Here is a 13,349-nt window from a genome sequence, read left to right as displayed (position 1 = left end):
CTGAACCAGGAAGTCTGATGGCCGACTCTCGCAACATGCCCGGCTGACCGTCAAAGGGATCCGGATCTCCATCCGACGCCACACAGCTGGCCACCGACCTAGGGTCGGTCGACTCCTCCGATCGCCGTACAGCTGCCAGAGACTGTCAGCCCTGACAGCAGCACGCAGCACCGCCGCCTAAGGGCATTGTCAACCCTAGCGATTTGACAGCCCCACGGCGATGTGACACTTTCACGACGACTCTGGCAGTCTACGGTGAGTTGACAATTCCTCACTTGTCCGCGCCATTAATGACGGCGCCATACCATGCTCCACTATATATATCGGGGAAGGCTACAGTGCTAGGGGCCCGGGGGGAAAAAACAGAGGCTTGCTCCCTTTCTCATTCTCTCTCGATTGAGCTCTCTGTCTTCATTTCACTGTTGCCCAGTCACCTTTCTGACTTGACCGTCGGAGGGTCCCCGTCGGAGCCGCCTCCGGTCAGTGTGGACTTCCTTTTTGCAGGCGCTCGTTCCCGGCGACCAGACGACGAGGGGATTGGCCGTAACAGATTGGCGCACCAGGTAGGGGACCGCAGGCATTCTCAAGCAGTAGATACTAATGACAAAGACAAGAGCCCAACGATCGAGAGTCACCGGGTCGGCGAGGCGCTCTTCCCGTCGGGAAGAGGCCTCTCCGCCACCCTCCGCGGTGGAACCCAGCTCTCCGCACCCCGCGGTGACCACGGAGGCACAGATCGCAGTAATCGTACGGCAGATGACCGTGCTGACGGATGCGGTCAAGAGCCTCCAGCAACAACCGACGGCACGTCTGATGCCCTCTAGGAGCAGCCACCGACGCTCGCGTCGATCTCTGTCGTCTCCGCGCGAACGCCTGCCGCAGCGCTCCCATGGAGAGGAGGAGGGGCGGCCGCGGCGCGATGCCCGTCAGTCCCAGCGGCTCTCTCCCTCCCAGCTGGAGCGAGCGAGGAAGGAGAAGCAGCCGCGAACGCCGTCCGCCTCCCTCTCAGAATCTTTCGGAGACTCCACTCCTGGGGTCTCCCAGCACCGGCGGACGGACGACTACGAACGCAGGTTCGAGAAAATCGACCGTCGGCTTGCACAGTTGCAGGTGGACGGATAGAAGTCTTCGAACGACGTCGACTTTCAGACTGCCCAACCTCTTTTCCGACTCATTCTCGACGAACCGATCCCCAGTCGGCTCAAGATGCCACACGTGGAGCCCTACGATGGCTCCACCGACCCAATCGAACACCTGGAGAGCTATAAAGCTCTAATGACGATTCAGGGGGCAACCGACGTCCTCTTTTGCATCGGCTTCCCCGCCACACTCCGCAATGCTGCCAGGGCCTGGTACTCCGGTCTTCGATCGGAAAGTATCCACTCCTTCGGATAGCTCGAGCACTCTTTCGTGGCTCACTTCAGCACCAGCCGGAAGCCACCGCGAACATCGGACAGCCTTTTCTCCCTCAAACAGGGAGAAAATGAGACGCTCCGACACTTCGTGGCGCGATTCAATACGGCCACGCTTGAGGTCCGGGACCTCAACGAAGATATGGCTATCTCGGCCATGAAACGGGGGCTGAGGGCATCTCGATTCACCTACTCCCTGGACAAGACCCTCCCCCGTACATATGCCGAATTGCTGGAGCGCGCGTACAAGTATATGCGCGCGGACGAAGGAGCCTCCGACCGGCGCTCAACCGAGTTCAAGGGTCTGAAGGAAAAGCGAAGGAAGGGTTGGGACCCCGCCGAATCTAGCAGGCCCCCGACTGATGGTCAGGTCTCGCCCCCGCGACGAAACCGAAAGTCGCCCCGACGGCAGATTCCAAGGCCGACACGCCCCAGATATGACTCCTACACTTCTCTCTCCGCTCCCCGTGCGCAGATTTTGATGGAGATCGAGGGGAAAGAATACCTGCGACGGCCTCCACCTCTGAAGGCAAAAGGCCTCGACCGACGAAAGTACTGTCGATTCCACCGGGGCCACAGCTATAATACCGAGCAATGCATCCAGCTTAAGGATGAGATCGAAGCTCTCATCTGTCGAGAGTATCTCGATAAATTCTGGAGGAACCCACCGACTCGACCTGTGGCCGACCGACGGTCCCCGCCGACTGAGGAAGCGACCACCAATCAGCCGACGATCGGGGTCATCAATATGATTTCCAAACGACTTGGCCCGAGGACGTCTGCTAAAGGGGAGCCCATGAAGAAGCTGCACCCGGACGACGTGATTACTTTTACAGAGGAAGACGTTCGGGGCATCCAAACTCTCCACGACGACGCTGTTGTTGTTTTGGCAATAATAGCAAACTATGATGTAAAAAGAATTTTTGTAGATAATGGAAGTTCGACAAATATTTTGTTTTACTAGACCTTCTTCCGGATGCAACTATCAACCGACTGACTCAAGAGGGTCTCTACGCCCTTGATGAGCTTTGTCGGGGATGCCGTCGCGACGGAAGGTGAAATTACCCTGCCTGTGACGGCCGACACCGAACCACGGCAAAGCACGATTCATTTGACCTTTGCGGTTGTCCAAGTACCTTCGGCCTACAACGCCATACTTGGAAGACCCGGACTTAACGCCCTCAAGGCGATCGTCTCGACATACCATCTCCTAGTTCGGTTTTCGACCAGAAACGGAGTCGGGGAGATGTGCGGAGACCAACAGCTCGCTCGTCGATGCTTCCAGATCTCTGTCCGGAATGACGAGTTGAGGGGCTCCCTAACGATCGACAAACTAGACCAACGGGAGGAGGAAGAACGGGGCTCGCCGGCCGAACAACTCGTGTCAATCCCGATTGCGGAAAACCCCGACCGGAAGGTTTGGGTCGGGTCTCAACTACCCGACCCAGAACGGCAACGGTTGACGGAACTGCTGACGGCCAACGCCGACATATTTGCTTGGTCGGCAGTAGATATGTCGGACATCCCCCAGAGACAATAACCCACCGACTCAACATCGACCCGACGATGAGGTCGGTGAGGTAGAAGAAAAGGTCCTTTGCTCCCGAAAGACAGAGGGCCATTGACGAAGAAGTGGACAAGCTGCTCGAGGCGGGCTTCATCAGAGAAGCCGCATATCCCAATTGGCTCGCCAATGTCGTCATAGTCAAGAAAGCCAACGGAAAGTGGAGAATTTGCATCGACTATATCGACCTGAATCGGACCTGTCCAAAAGACAGCTTTCTACTTCCAAAGATCGATCAGCTGGTGGATGCGACGTCCGAATTTCGAATACTCAGCTTCATGGACGTCTTTGCCGGGTACAACCAGATCCAGATGGCGCCCGAAGATGAGGAGCACACTGCCTTCGTGACCCCCAAGGGCCTCTACTGTTACCGGGTGATGCCCTTCGGGCTGAAGAACGCCAGCGCCACCTACCAACGACTTGTCAATAAGATCTTCAAAGATCAGATCGGGCGCAACATGGAAGTATACGTGGATGACATGCTGGTGAAAAGTGCGCAGATTCTGGATCATATTCAGGATCTCGAAGAGACCTTCCGCACTCTACGACAACATCGAATGAAGCTGAATCCGACTAAGTGCGCTTTTGGGGTGACCTCAGGGAAGTTTCTCGGATTCCTCATTTTTCAGCGAGGGATTGAGGCCAACCCTGAGAAAATAAAGGCGATCATTGACATGCGTCATCCGAACACCAAGAAGGAGGTCCAGCAGCTGAACGAAAAAATCGTCGCTCTCAGCTGGTTCATTTCTCGATCAGCTGAAAGGTGCCTCTCATTTTTCAAAACTTTGCGGCAGGCGAAGGGTTTCTCTTGGTCGGATGAGTGCCAACGAGCCTTCGAAGATCTGAAGAAATACTTGGCTTTCCCGCCGCTACTCGTGAAGCTGCAGGTCGGGGAGACCTTGTATCTTTATTTGGCCACCTCCTCTGAGGTGGTCAGTTCGGTGCTCGTCCGAGAAAATGAGAGCCGAACCCATCAACCCATCTACTATACCAGCAAAGTGCTCCGCGGTGCTGAAGCTCGATATTCGGAGATGGAAAAGATGATTTTTGCCCTGACCGTCTCTGCACAACGACTCCGTCCATACTTCCAGGCGCATGCTATCGTGGTTCTCACCAACCAGCCCCTGAGGGTAATATTGTGCCGACCGGACACATCGAAACGACTGGCAAAGTGGGCGATGAAGCTCAGCGAGTTCGACATACAGTACCGACTGCGGCCTGCCTTAAAGGCTCAGGTCCTGACGGACTTCATCGCCGAATGCCCGACCACCGACCAAGGGTCGGGAGCTGCGGACCCAGGATGAGATGCAGTCTCCGAGCCAGACCCGGTCTCCACTTGGGTACTGCACATCGACGGAGCTTCAAACGCTCAAGGGAGCGGGGCTGGGTTCCTGCTCACCAACTCGGATGGGGTAGTCACCGAGTACGCCCTCCGATTCGATTTCAAAGCCTCCAATAACCAAGCCGAGTATGAAGCGCTCCTCGCCGGCTTGAGGATGGCGAGGGAACTGGGCGTCGACAGCCTCCGGGCATTCTTCGATTCTCAGCTGATCGTGGGGCAGGTCAAAGGTGAATTCGAGGCACGAAATCCGGCCATGGCCAAATATCTCCAGAAAGTGAAGGACCTCGTAACGCGCCTCAGGTATTTTAAAATTTCCCACATCTCTAGGTCGGAGAACGTCCGGGCCGACGCACTTTCCAGACTGGCGACTTCGACTTTCGACTCTTTGGGTCGGACGTTCGTGGAGAACCTCGAGCAGCCGAGTATCGACCAGGTCGAAGAGGTGCTACAACTAACGGCTGAACCAAGCTGGATGGATCCGATTGTTCGGTTCCTGACTGACGAAATCAGTCCTGACGATCCCACGGAGGCCAGACGGCTCCGATGGTCGGCCTCCCAATATGTGATCATGGATGGCTGACTCTACAAAAGGTCGTTCTCCCTTCCCTTGCTCAGGTGCTTGGGACCGACCGATGCGGATTATGCTCTCTGAGAAGTGCACGAAGGAATCTGCGGGAGTCTCTTGGGGGGGAATCCCTAGCCTACAAAGTCCTGCGACAGGGTTACTATTGGCCCACCATGAGGAAGGACGCGGCTGAGTTAGTCCGAAAGTGCGAACCTTGCCAGAAGTACGCCAACGTGCAGCACCGACCGGCCAGCCAAATCGCTCCTATTGTCGCTCCATGGCCCTTCGCTCAGTGGGGGGTCGACATTCTCGGTCCTTTCTCTCCAGCATCAGGTCAAAGAAAGTTCACAGTCGTCGCCATCGACTACTTCACCAAGTGGGTGGAGGCTGAGCCCCTGGTGCATGATTTATGTCACAAATTGACATAAAAAGTATCAATTAATATCTAAATTATCTAACTTTATTAAGAAATTGATACTTGTTATTATATTTTGCAGAAGAAGAGATCATCAATAGAAAGAACAAGGAAAGAGGATTCCAACGGCGCAAATTTTATGCAAAACGGAGTTAAATTGACCCAGGAATTGAAGAATGAAGAAAGAAGACTCAATTGGGTCAAACCCGAGTCAAATCAGATCAAAATTGGTCAAAAATCAACTGATTTGGTGATCTGGTTAGCCGCCTGGTCCACAGCAACAGGCGCATGGACCATGGACCCATCGGCGCACCATAAACCCCCTAAAACCTCTTAGTCCCACATCGAAAATTTTGAAAACCTTATAACCCCCAAATGCCTATAAAAAGCCCCCAAAGGCCCTTGTTTTATGTATTCTTCCTTCCGATCAAGCTTGTAACCCTAGATAATGGGGTTTTTAGCTCTCTTTTCAAGCCTCGAGCTTTGAGATTTTTGTAATAAATTTTTTTTATATATAAAATCTTATTTTTATGCAATTTCATCTCTTTACATTATGCAATTTATTTTTCTTGCAATTAGGATAGTTTAATTTATGCAATTTAATTTTATGCAATTAGGTTAGTTTAAATTATGTAGTTTAAATTTATGCAATTAGGATAGTTTAATTTATGAAATTAGGGTAGTTTATTTTTCTGTATTTAAATTTTGTAAGTAGATTTAGATCATGTCTAGCTAAGCATCCCTTCTAGGGTTTGCGATGAAGCTAGATCATGAGTAGGGATTTTACATAGGGTTCTTTCTTTTTCTTAGGGTTTCTTTTTCTTCCTCTTTTGCCAAGAATTTTTGATGAACTACAGTTGGGTCAGAGTCCCTTCATAGTTCATGCTTGATTCAGTGCATAGGAGGAGAAAACCCTAAGGGATCCTAGTTACTACTCCCCTGTAAAGAATCTTGATAGGTTATCGTTGGGCCTTAGTCCCTTCATAATCTATGCTTGGGAAAGACAAGAGGAGTAGTCGTTAGGATCAATAAGAAAAATTTTAGGTAGAATTCCCTAATCTAGATCTAGTGGATTCAAAAACCCTAGATCCTTAGTCTTATTGTCTTTAGCAAACAACTTTCGACTTTCGATTTTTGTTAAAGCTCACTTGAGCATAGATTTGAAAATCATTTTTAAAACCAAGTCTCTGTGGGATCGACCCGTACTCGCTGGTCGTGCTACTCTGCACACCGTGCGCTTGCGGTTTTATTTACAAATTTTAAGATTTGAACATCAAGTTTTTGGCGCCGTTGCCGGGGATTTGGCGTTTTAAATTATTTTCAAATATTTGTTCTTCATGCGTTATAACTCTCTTTTTTTTTTCTTTAGGTTTCTATATTTAGTTGGTGATTGCTGGAAAACTCAGGTACGCTTCTAATTTCTCTTTTATTATTTTTAGTTAATTACTTTTGCTTTTAGACCTAATCATTTGAATTTACTTAATCACAAAAAAAAAAATATAAAACAAAACAAAAGACATTTCATAATCGTGAAGTAAAATATCAAAATAAAAAAAAATTCTAAATTAAAATCTTTTACATTCTTGATCATCTTGTTTATTTGTATTTGCATTTTCATAATTAATCTAAGGGCATCAACCCATTAACAAGATAAGGTGGGGATTTCATTACCCTTCCTTAGCCCAAAAATCATCTCCATCATATTGCATTACCTAGACTTTTAATCTTAAAATCAATTAGACGTCAACCTTAAGGAATTCGAGCTCAATAGGACAAGGAACCCTAAGAGTTCTACCAAGTTTGAGTTGTTTGATTAGTTGGTGTCTAGGCAAGTCCCTGAGGGTGGTTTGTTAAATTGGTTCAGTTGCTGGCCTGGCCAACTCGTTTGGTGTCTAGAAAGGCAACGATGAGTGAACCTCCCACCTCTTATACTTACCTGGCTAACTAGTTGATCAATCTCCACTTGGAAGGTTTGAAGGGTCATCTTGGAACAGTTAGGAGCTGTCTAGATTTAGGTTAACCCTAGGATAGATTGAGTTTAATTTATTGATTCACTTGTTTGAAAAAAAAAAAAATTTAAAATTTAAATTAATTTGGTTACTTTTCTTTAGATTTAGGACTCCTTAGGATCTTCTCTTTAGAACTTTTTCTCTTTTCTTTCTTTTCCTTATACATAAAAATTTTATTAAAAAAAAAAAATTGTATAAACATCGAGAACCGTACACTTCGTGTGTGGAGAAGAGTGTCGGGTCGTCTAGTTAGAATTGAGTCAATTCCTATTGTTCCAATGGCTGAACCAATCCAACCCATGACCCTTAAGGATTTGTGTTATCCAGTTGGCTCCATCCAACCATCTTGTATCAGGTTGCCACAACCCACAGCTAACAATTTTGAAATCAAACCTCAAATCATAAATATGCTTCCAAAATTCACAGGATTAGAGGATGCTTATATATTTATTAGAGAATTTGAGGAGGTATGTGCAACCATGAAACTGCAATTAACAGAGGATGAGGTCAAACTTAGATTAATCAACTTTGCCCTTAAGGACAATGCTAAGAAGTGGCTTTATAGTCTGCCAAACTATTCTGTCACTACCTGGGAGGGCTTTGTGAGAACATTTTTAAAAAAGTATTTCCCCCATCATAAAACAGCTAGGATTAGGAATAAAATAAATCAATTTTACCAACTAGCTGGTGAATCATTTTGGAAGTACTTTGATCGTTTCAAGAATCTTTTGACCCAATGCCCACACCATGGAATAGAAACTTGGAGACTATGCCAGATCATCTATGAGGGGTTAGATTCAAACTCAAGAACCATGCTAGAGTCCATGTGCCAAGGCCAATTTATGGATAAAGAAACTACTGAAGCTTGGCAATTCTTAGAAGACCTAGCCGAGAAAAATTTATAGTGGGAAACAACTAGGGAACCTGATAAAGCTACACCTTCAAGAGGAGGAATGCATCAAATTCAACCAACCTTAGCATCAGAGGCCAAGATTGCAACCTTAACACGTAGATTGGAAGCCTTAGAATTACAGAGACCAGCCAATGTAAATCAAATATCTGCACCCATGTGTAAAGGGTGCAATGGACCAAACCATGTCTTAGAAGAATGTTCCTACTCGAATGAGTGTGCACAGGTGAATGCCACCTATCAAGGACCATTGAACAATCCTTATGCACCCACATATAACCCAGGTTGGAGGAATCACCCGAATTTCTCATGGTCCCAGAATCCTAATGTAGGTAATCCAAATTTCAATCAGCAAAATCTAAGGTCCAACCCAGTGATGAACAACCCGCCAGGCTTCCATGATAATGACAAAAAAATTACCTCTTTAGAGAAAAGCCTAGAAGCCATGATGAAAACACATACCAGCTTTATGCAAACTACGGGTCAACTCATAAATAATAACACCCAAGCTATAGCCCGTCTGGAAATGCAAGTAAGTCAGCTGGCTTCGACCATTAGTGAACGAGAACATGGTAGGTTACCTAGCCAACATGAGCCAAATCCTAGGAACCAAAATGGTCCACGACCCCAACAAGGAAACCAAGTTAATGGTATAAATGCCATTCATACCTTAAGATCAGGAAAACAAATAGACAATAAGGTAGTTGCACTTGATGATATAGATGACTCATCTGCCGAGTCACCTTCTAAAACTACTACCTTTCAACCTCAAGCACCAGAAACTGAAAATTCACCTAGTCCAGTACTTAAAAGTCCTAGAGCTCCTTTTCCAAACAGACTGAAATCCAATAAATCTGAACATTTAGACAAAATTTTAGAGGTATTTAAACAAGTCCAAGTTAATATTCCTCTTTTAGATATAATCCATCAGGTTCCAACTTATGCCAAATTTTTAAAAGATCTCTGCACTAGGAAAAGGACCACTAATGTACCAAAGAAAGCATTTTTGGCTGCAAATGTCAGTTCATACCTATCTAGCCATGTGCCAATTAAATATAAGGACCCTGGAGCTCCAACAATTTCTTGTGTTATTGGAGAAACCAATATAAAAAAGGCCTTGCTAGATCTAGGAGCTAGTGTGAATATCCTTCCATATTCGGTGTATGAACAACTAGGATTAGAAAAACTTCAACCTACTGGGATCACATTACAGTTAGCCGATAGATCTCTCAGGATCCCTAAGGGAATGGTCGAGGATGTTCTGATAAAGGTTGAAAATTTCATTTTTCCTGTAGATTTTATTGTTTTAGAGACTGAGCCAGTTGCGAATCCTAAAGGACATATACCTGTCATTTTAGGAAGACCATTCTTAGCTACGGCCAATGCTGAAATCAATTGTCGAAATGATCTAATGAAGTTATCCTTTGGAAATATGACCATTGAGCTTAATGTTTTTAACTTAGAACAGGAATCCTCTTCTCATGCTGATGTCAATGTAGTCCAAGATGGTATTTATGAATCCATTGACATTAGTGATGATGAAGTCGACCTAGAGTCTAACCCCTGGTTAATCCATGAGTCTGAGGATGTCAATGAAATACTTAAAGAAAATCAGATTAATCAGGAATCGACACTTCCTACTGAACCAATCATTGAGATGGTGAACTCATCACCTAAACCATCGATAGAGGAAGCACCCATTTTAGAACTGAAGCCCCTCCCAGAACATCTCAAGTATGCATATCTAGGACCCAAAGAAACTTTGCCTGTAATTATTGCATCAGACCTAGATCCCAAGCAAGAGGAGGAGTTATTGTCAGTTCTAAAAGCAAATCAAGAGGCAATAGGTTGGACCATAGCAGATATCAAAGGAATAAGCCCTTCTATAGTTCAACATAGAATATACTTAGAGGAAGAGGCTAAACCAACAAGAGAAGCCCAAAGAAGGCTTAATCCAGTTATGAAGGATGTAGTTAAAAAGGAGATTCTAAAACTCCTAGATAGTGGAATAATTTATCCTATTTCTGATAGCTCTTGGGTAAGCCCAGTTCAAGTAGTACCCAAGAAATCTGGGGTAACAGTGGTCCAAAATGATGCAAACGAACTTATCCCAACTAGGACCCAAACGGGATGGAGGGTCTGTATAGACTATAGAAAGTTGAATGCTGCGACAAGGAAAGATCACTTTCCTTTGCCATTTATTGATCAAATGTTGGAAAGACTAGCCGGACAAGAGTTTTACTGTTTTCTTGATGGATACTCCGGTTACAACCAGATCCCCATAGCCGCTGAAGATCAAGAAAAGACTACATTCACCTGTCCATTTGGTACTTTTGCCTATAGACGAATGCCCTTTGGACTATGTAATGCACCGGCAACCTTTCAGAGATGCATGATCAGCATATTTTCAGATATGATAGAACGATTTCTAGAAATTTTTATGGATGACTTTTCTGTTTTTGGTCTAACCTTCTCCGAGTGTCTGAATCACCTGCAATTAGTTCTAGAACGATGTAAGGAGAAGCACCTAGTTCTCAACTGGGAAAAATGTCAGTTTATGGTCAAACAGGGAATAGTTCTTGGCCATGTCATTTCTAAAAAGGGGATTGAAGTGGACAAGGCCAAAATAGATCTAATTGCAAGTCTTCCACCATCTAAATCTGTGAAAGAAATACGTTCATTTTTAGGTCATGCTGGATTCTATAGAAGGTTTATTGCCAACTTTAGCAAAGTAGCACGTCCACTGACTAATCTTTTGGCAAAGGATACTAAATTTGAATTTACTCATGAGTGCTTGGAATCCTTTGAATTTCTAAAAAATGTACTTGTATCAGCTCCAATCATTCATCCTCCTGTCTGGTCTGAACCATTTGAATTAATGTGTGATGCGTCCGATCATGTTGTGGGCGCAATCTTAGGTCAACGAATAAATAAGCTGCCTAGAGTGATATATTATGCAAGTAAAACCTTAAATGATGCGCAGCTTAACTACACCACAACTGAGAAGGAGTTCCTTGCCGTTGTCTTTGCTTTAGAGAAATTTAGATCTTATTTGGTTGGGACCCACACCATTGTTTACACCGATCACTCAGCCATTAGACATCTCCTAGCAAAGAAGGATGCCAAGGCACGTTTAATCAGATGGATTTTGCTCCTTCAAGAATTTGACCTAGAAATTAGGGACAAGAAAGGCACTGAGAACGTTGTAGCAGATCATTTGTCCCGAATTCCAGTTGCACCATCTAGTGAACCACCCATCAATGAATCTTTCCCAGATGAGCAACTCATGTCTTTGTCTACTGAACCTTGGTTTGCTGATATTGTAAATTATTTAGCCATAGGCAAGATACCTTCTCATTGGACTAAGCAGGATAAATATAAATTCTTTGCCCAAGTGAAGTATTTCATTTGGGATGATCCTTATCTTTTTAAACAATGTCTTGATCAAATTATTAGAAGGTGTATCCCAGATAACGAAGTCATGAATATTTTATCTTTTTGTCATGATCAAGCATGTGGGGGTCACTTCGCGTCTAAGAAAACTGCTGCTAAGGTTCTCCAATGTGGTTTTTATTGGCCCAATTTGTTTAAGGATGCTCACGAATATTGTAAAAATTGTGCTCAATGTCAGAAAATGGGCCGAATCACCAAGCGACACATGATGCCACTCAACCCAATCTTGGTAGTTGAAGTTTTTGATGTTTGGGGGATCGATTTCATGGGACCATTTCCAAATTCCTTTGGAAATGAATATATTCTAGTAGCAGTTGATTATGTTTCAAAATGGGTAGAAGCAATTGCATGTAGAACACCCGATAGCAAAATGGTCATTAAGTTTCTTAAAGAAAATATTCTCTCCCGTTTCGGTATTCCTAGGGCAATCATTAGTGATCGGGGAACCCATTTTTGTAACCGACCTTTTGCAACATTGATGAAAAAGTATAATGTCACCCACAAATTGGCCACACCATATCATCCTCAAACTAGTGGGCAAGTTGAAGTGTCAAACCGACAAATCAAACAGATCCTGAAAAAAACTGTTAATGCCAATAGAAAGGATTGGTCTTTAAAATTAATTGATGCACTTTGGGCATACCGAACCGCTTTCAAGACCAATCTAGGAATGTCTCCTTATAGGATTGTGTTTGGTAAACCATGTCACTTGCCTATTGAGATAGAACACAAAGCCATGTGGGCCATCAAACAACTAAATACAAATTTGAACGATGCTGGAAACCATAGGAAGCTTCAATTGAATGAATTAGAAGAACTTAGAAATGAAGCCTATGAAAATGCAAGGATATACAAGGAACGAACCAAAGCATTTCATGATCAATCAATTATAAGAAAAACTTTCAATATCGGACAAAAGGTGCTCTTATATAACTCTAGATTACATCTGTTTCCAGGAAAGCTTAGGTCTAGATGGACAGGACCATTTTTAGTAAAGGAAGTTTTTTCACACGGAGCTGTTGAGATTGAAAACCCAAGTAATGGTGTTATCTTTAAAGTTAATGGTCAACGATTAAAATCATTTTTGGAATTACCTGTCAAGACTGTTGAAGATGCCATGGTTCTTTATGAACCAACTTATTCTGATTAAGTTGCTTCGAGGTTTGGTCTGGCTGAAGACATAAAATTTAGCGCTTCTGGGAGGCAACCCAGCTTATTTAATTTCTAATGCTTTCTTTGTTTTCAGTTTGCTTAGGACAAATAAATTAGATAAACTCCATTGGGAACAATGTCGGTCAAGTTGAGGGGAGAGCTTGAACAAAATCAGGTGTTATCATTTCCTTTTCCTTCCACTATGAGTTATTTCTTGCATTTAATATATTATGTAAAAAAAAATAAAAAAATAAAAAATATATATATATATATATATGAAATAAATTAATCTATAAAAGAAATAAGAGTAAGTTAGAAAGTATTTGCTAATGTAGTGAGTCACGGAGAAGATTAGCTGGTTAGACTCTTGGTGGCTTAGGTCATTTAAAGACTATTAGCACTTCCAATTGCACATGCACACTAACAAGGTAAAGTAGGTGTTAATTGTAAGGTCAATTAAGGATTTGAGTATTATTTAAATTAGATAATTTTCTCTACACCTCAATTGAAGAAATTTGAATTTAAGG

The 13,349-nt window shown here is 44.4% G+C and overlaps 1 protein-coding gene and 1 non-coding gene across 3 annotated transcripts in view; both read right to left on the bottom strand.

Moving 5' to 3' along the window:
- LOC105052643 (uncharacterized) overlaps positions 1–13,349 on the bottom strand; it is a 31,672-nt gene that overhangs the window by 9,145 nt on the left and 9,178 nt on the right. The window lies entirely within an intron of this gene.
- On the bottom strand, positions 7,955–8,061 carry LOC140852286 (small nucleolar RNA R71). Its single transcript, XR_012135188.1, has one exon. It is a non-coding gene; the product is annotated as a small nucleolar RNA R71 (small nucleolar RNA).

Source organism: Elaeis guineensis, chromosome 10 (genome assembly GCF_000442705.2).
Source record: "Elaeis guineensis isolate ETL-2024a chromosome 10, EG11, whole genome shotgun sequence".
Taxonomy (NCBI): Eukaryota; Viridiplantae; Streptophyta; class Magnoliopsida; order Arecales; family Arecaceae; genus Elaeis; species Elaeis guineensis.
This window is presented reverse-complemented; position numbering and strand designations above follow the sequence as displayed.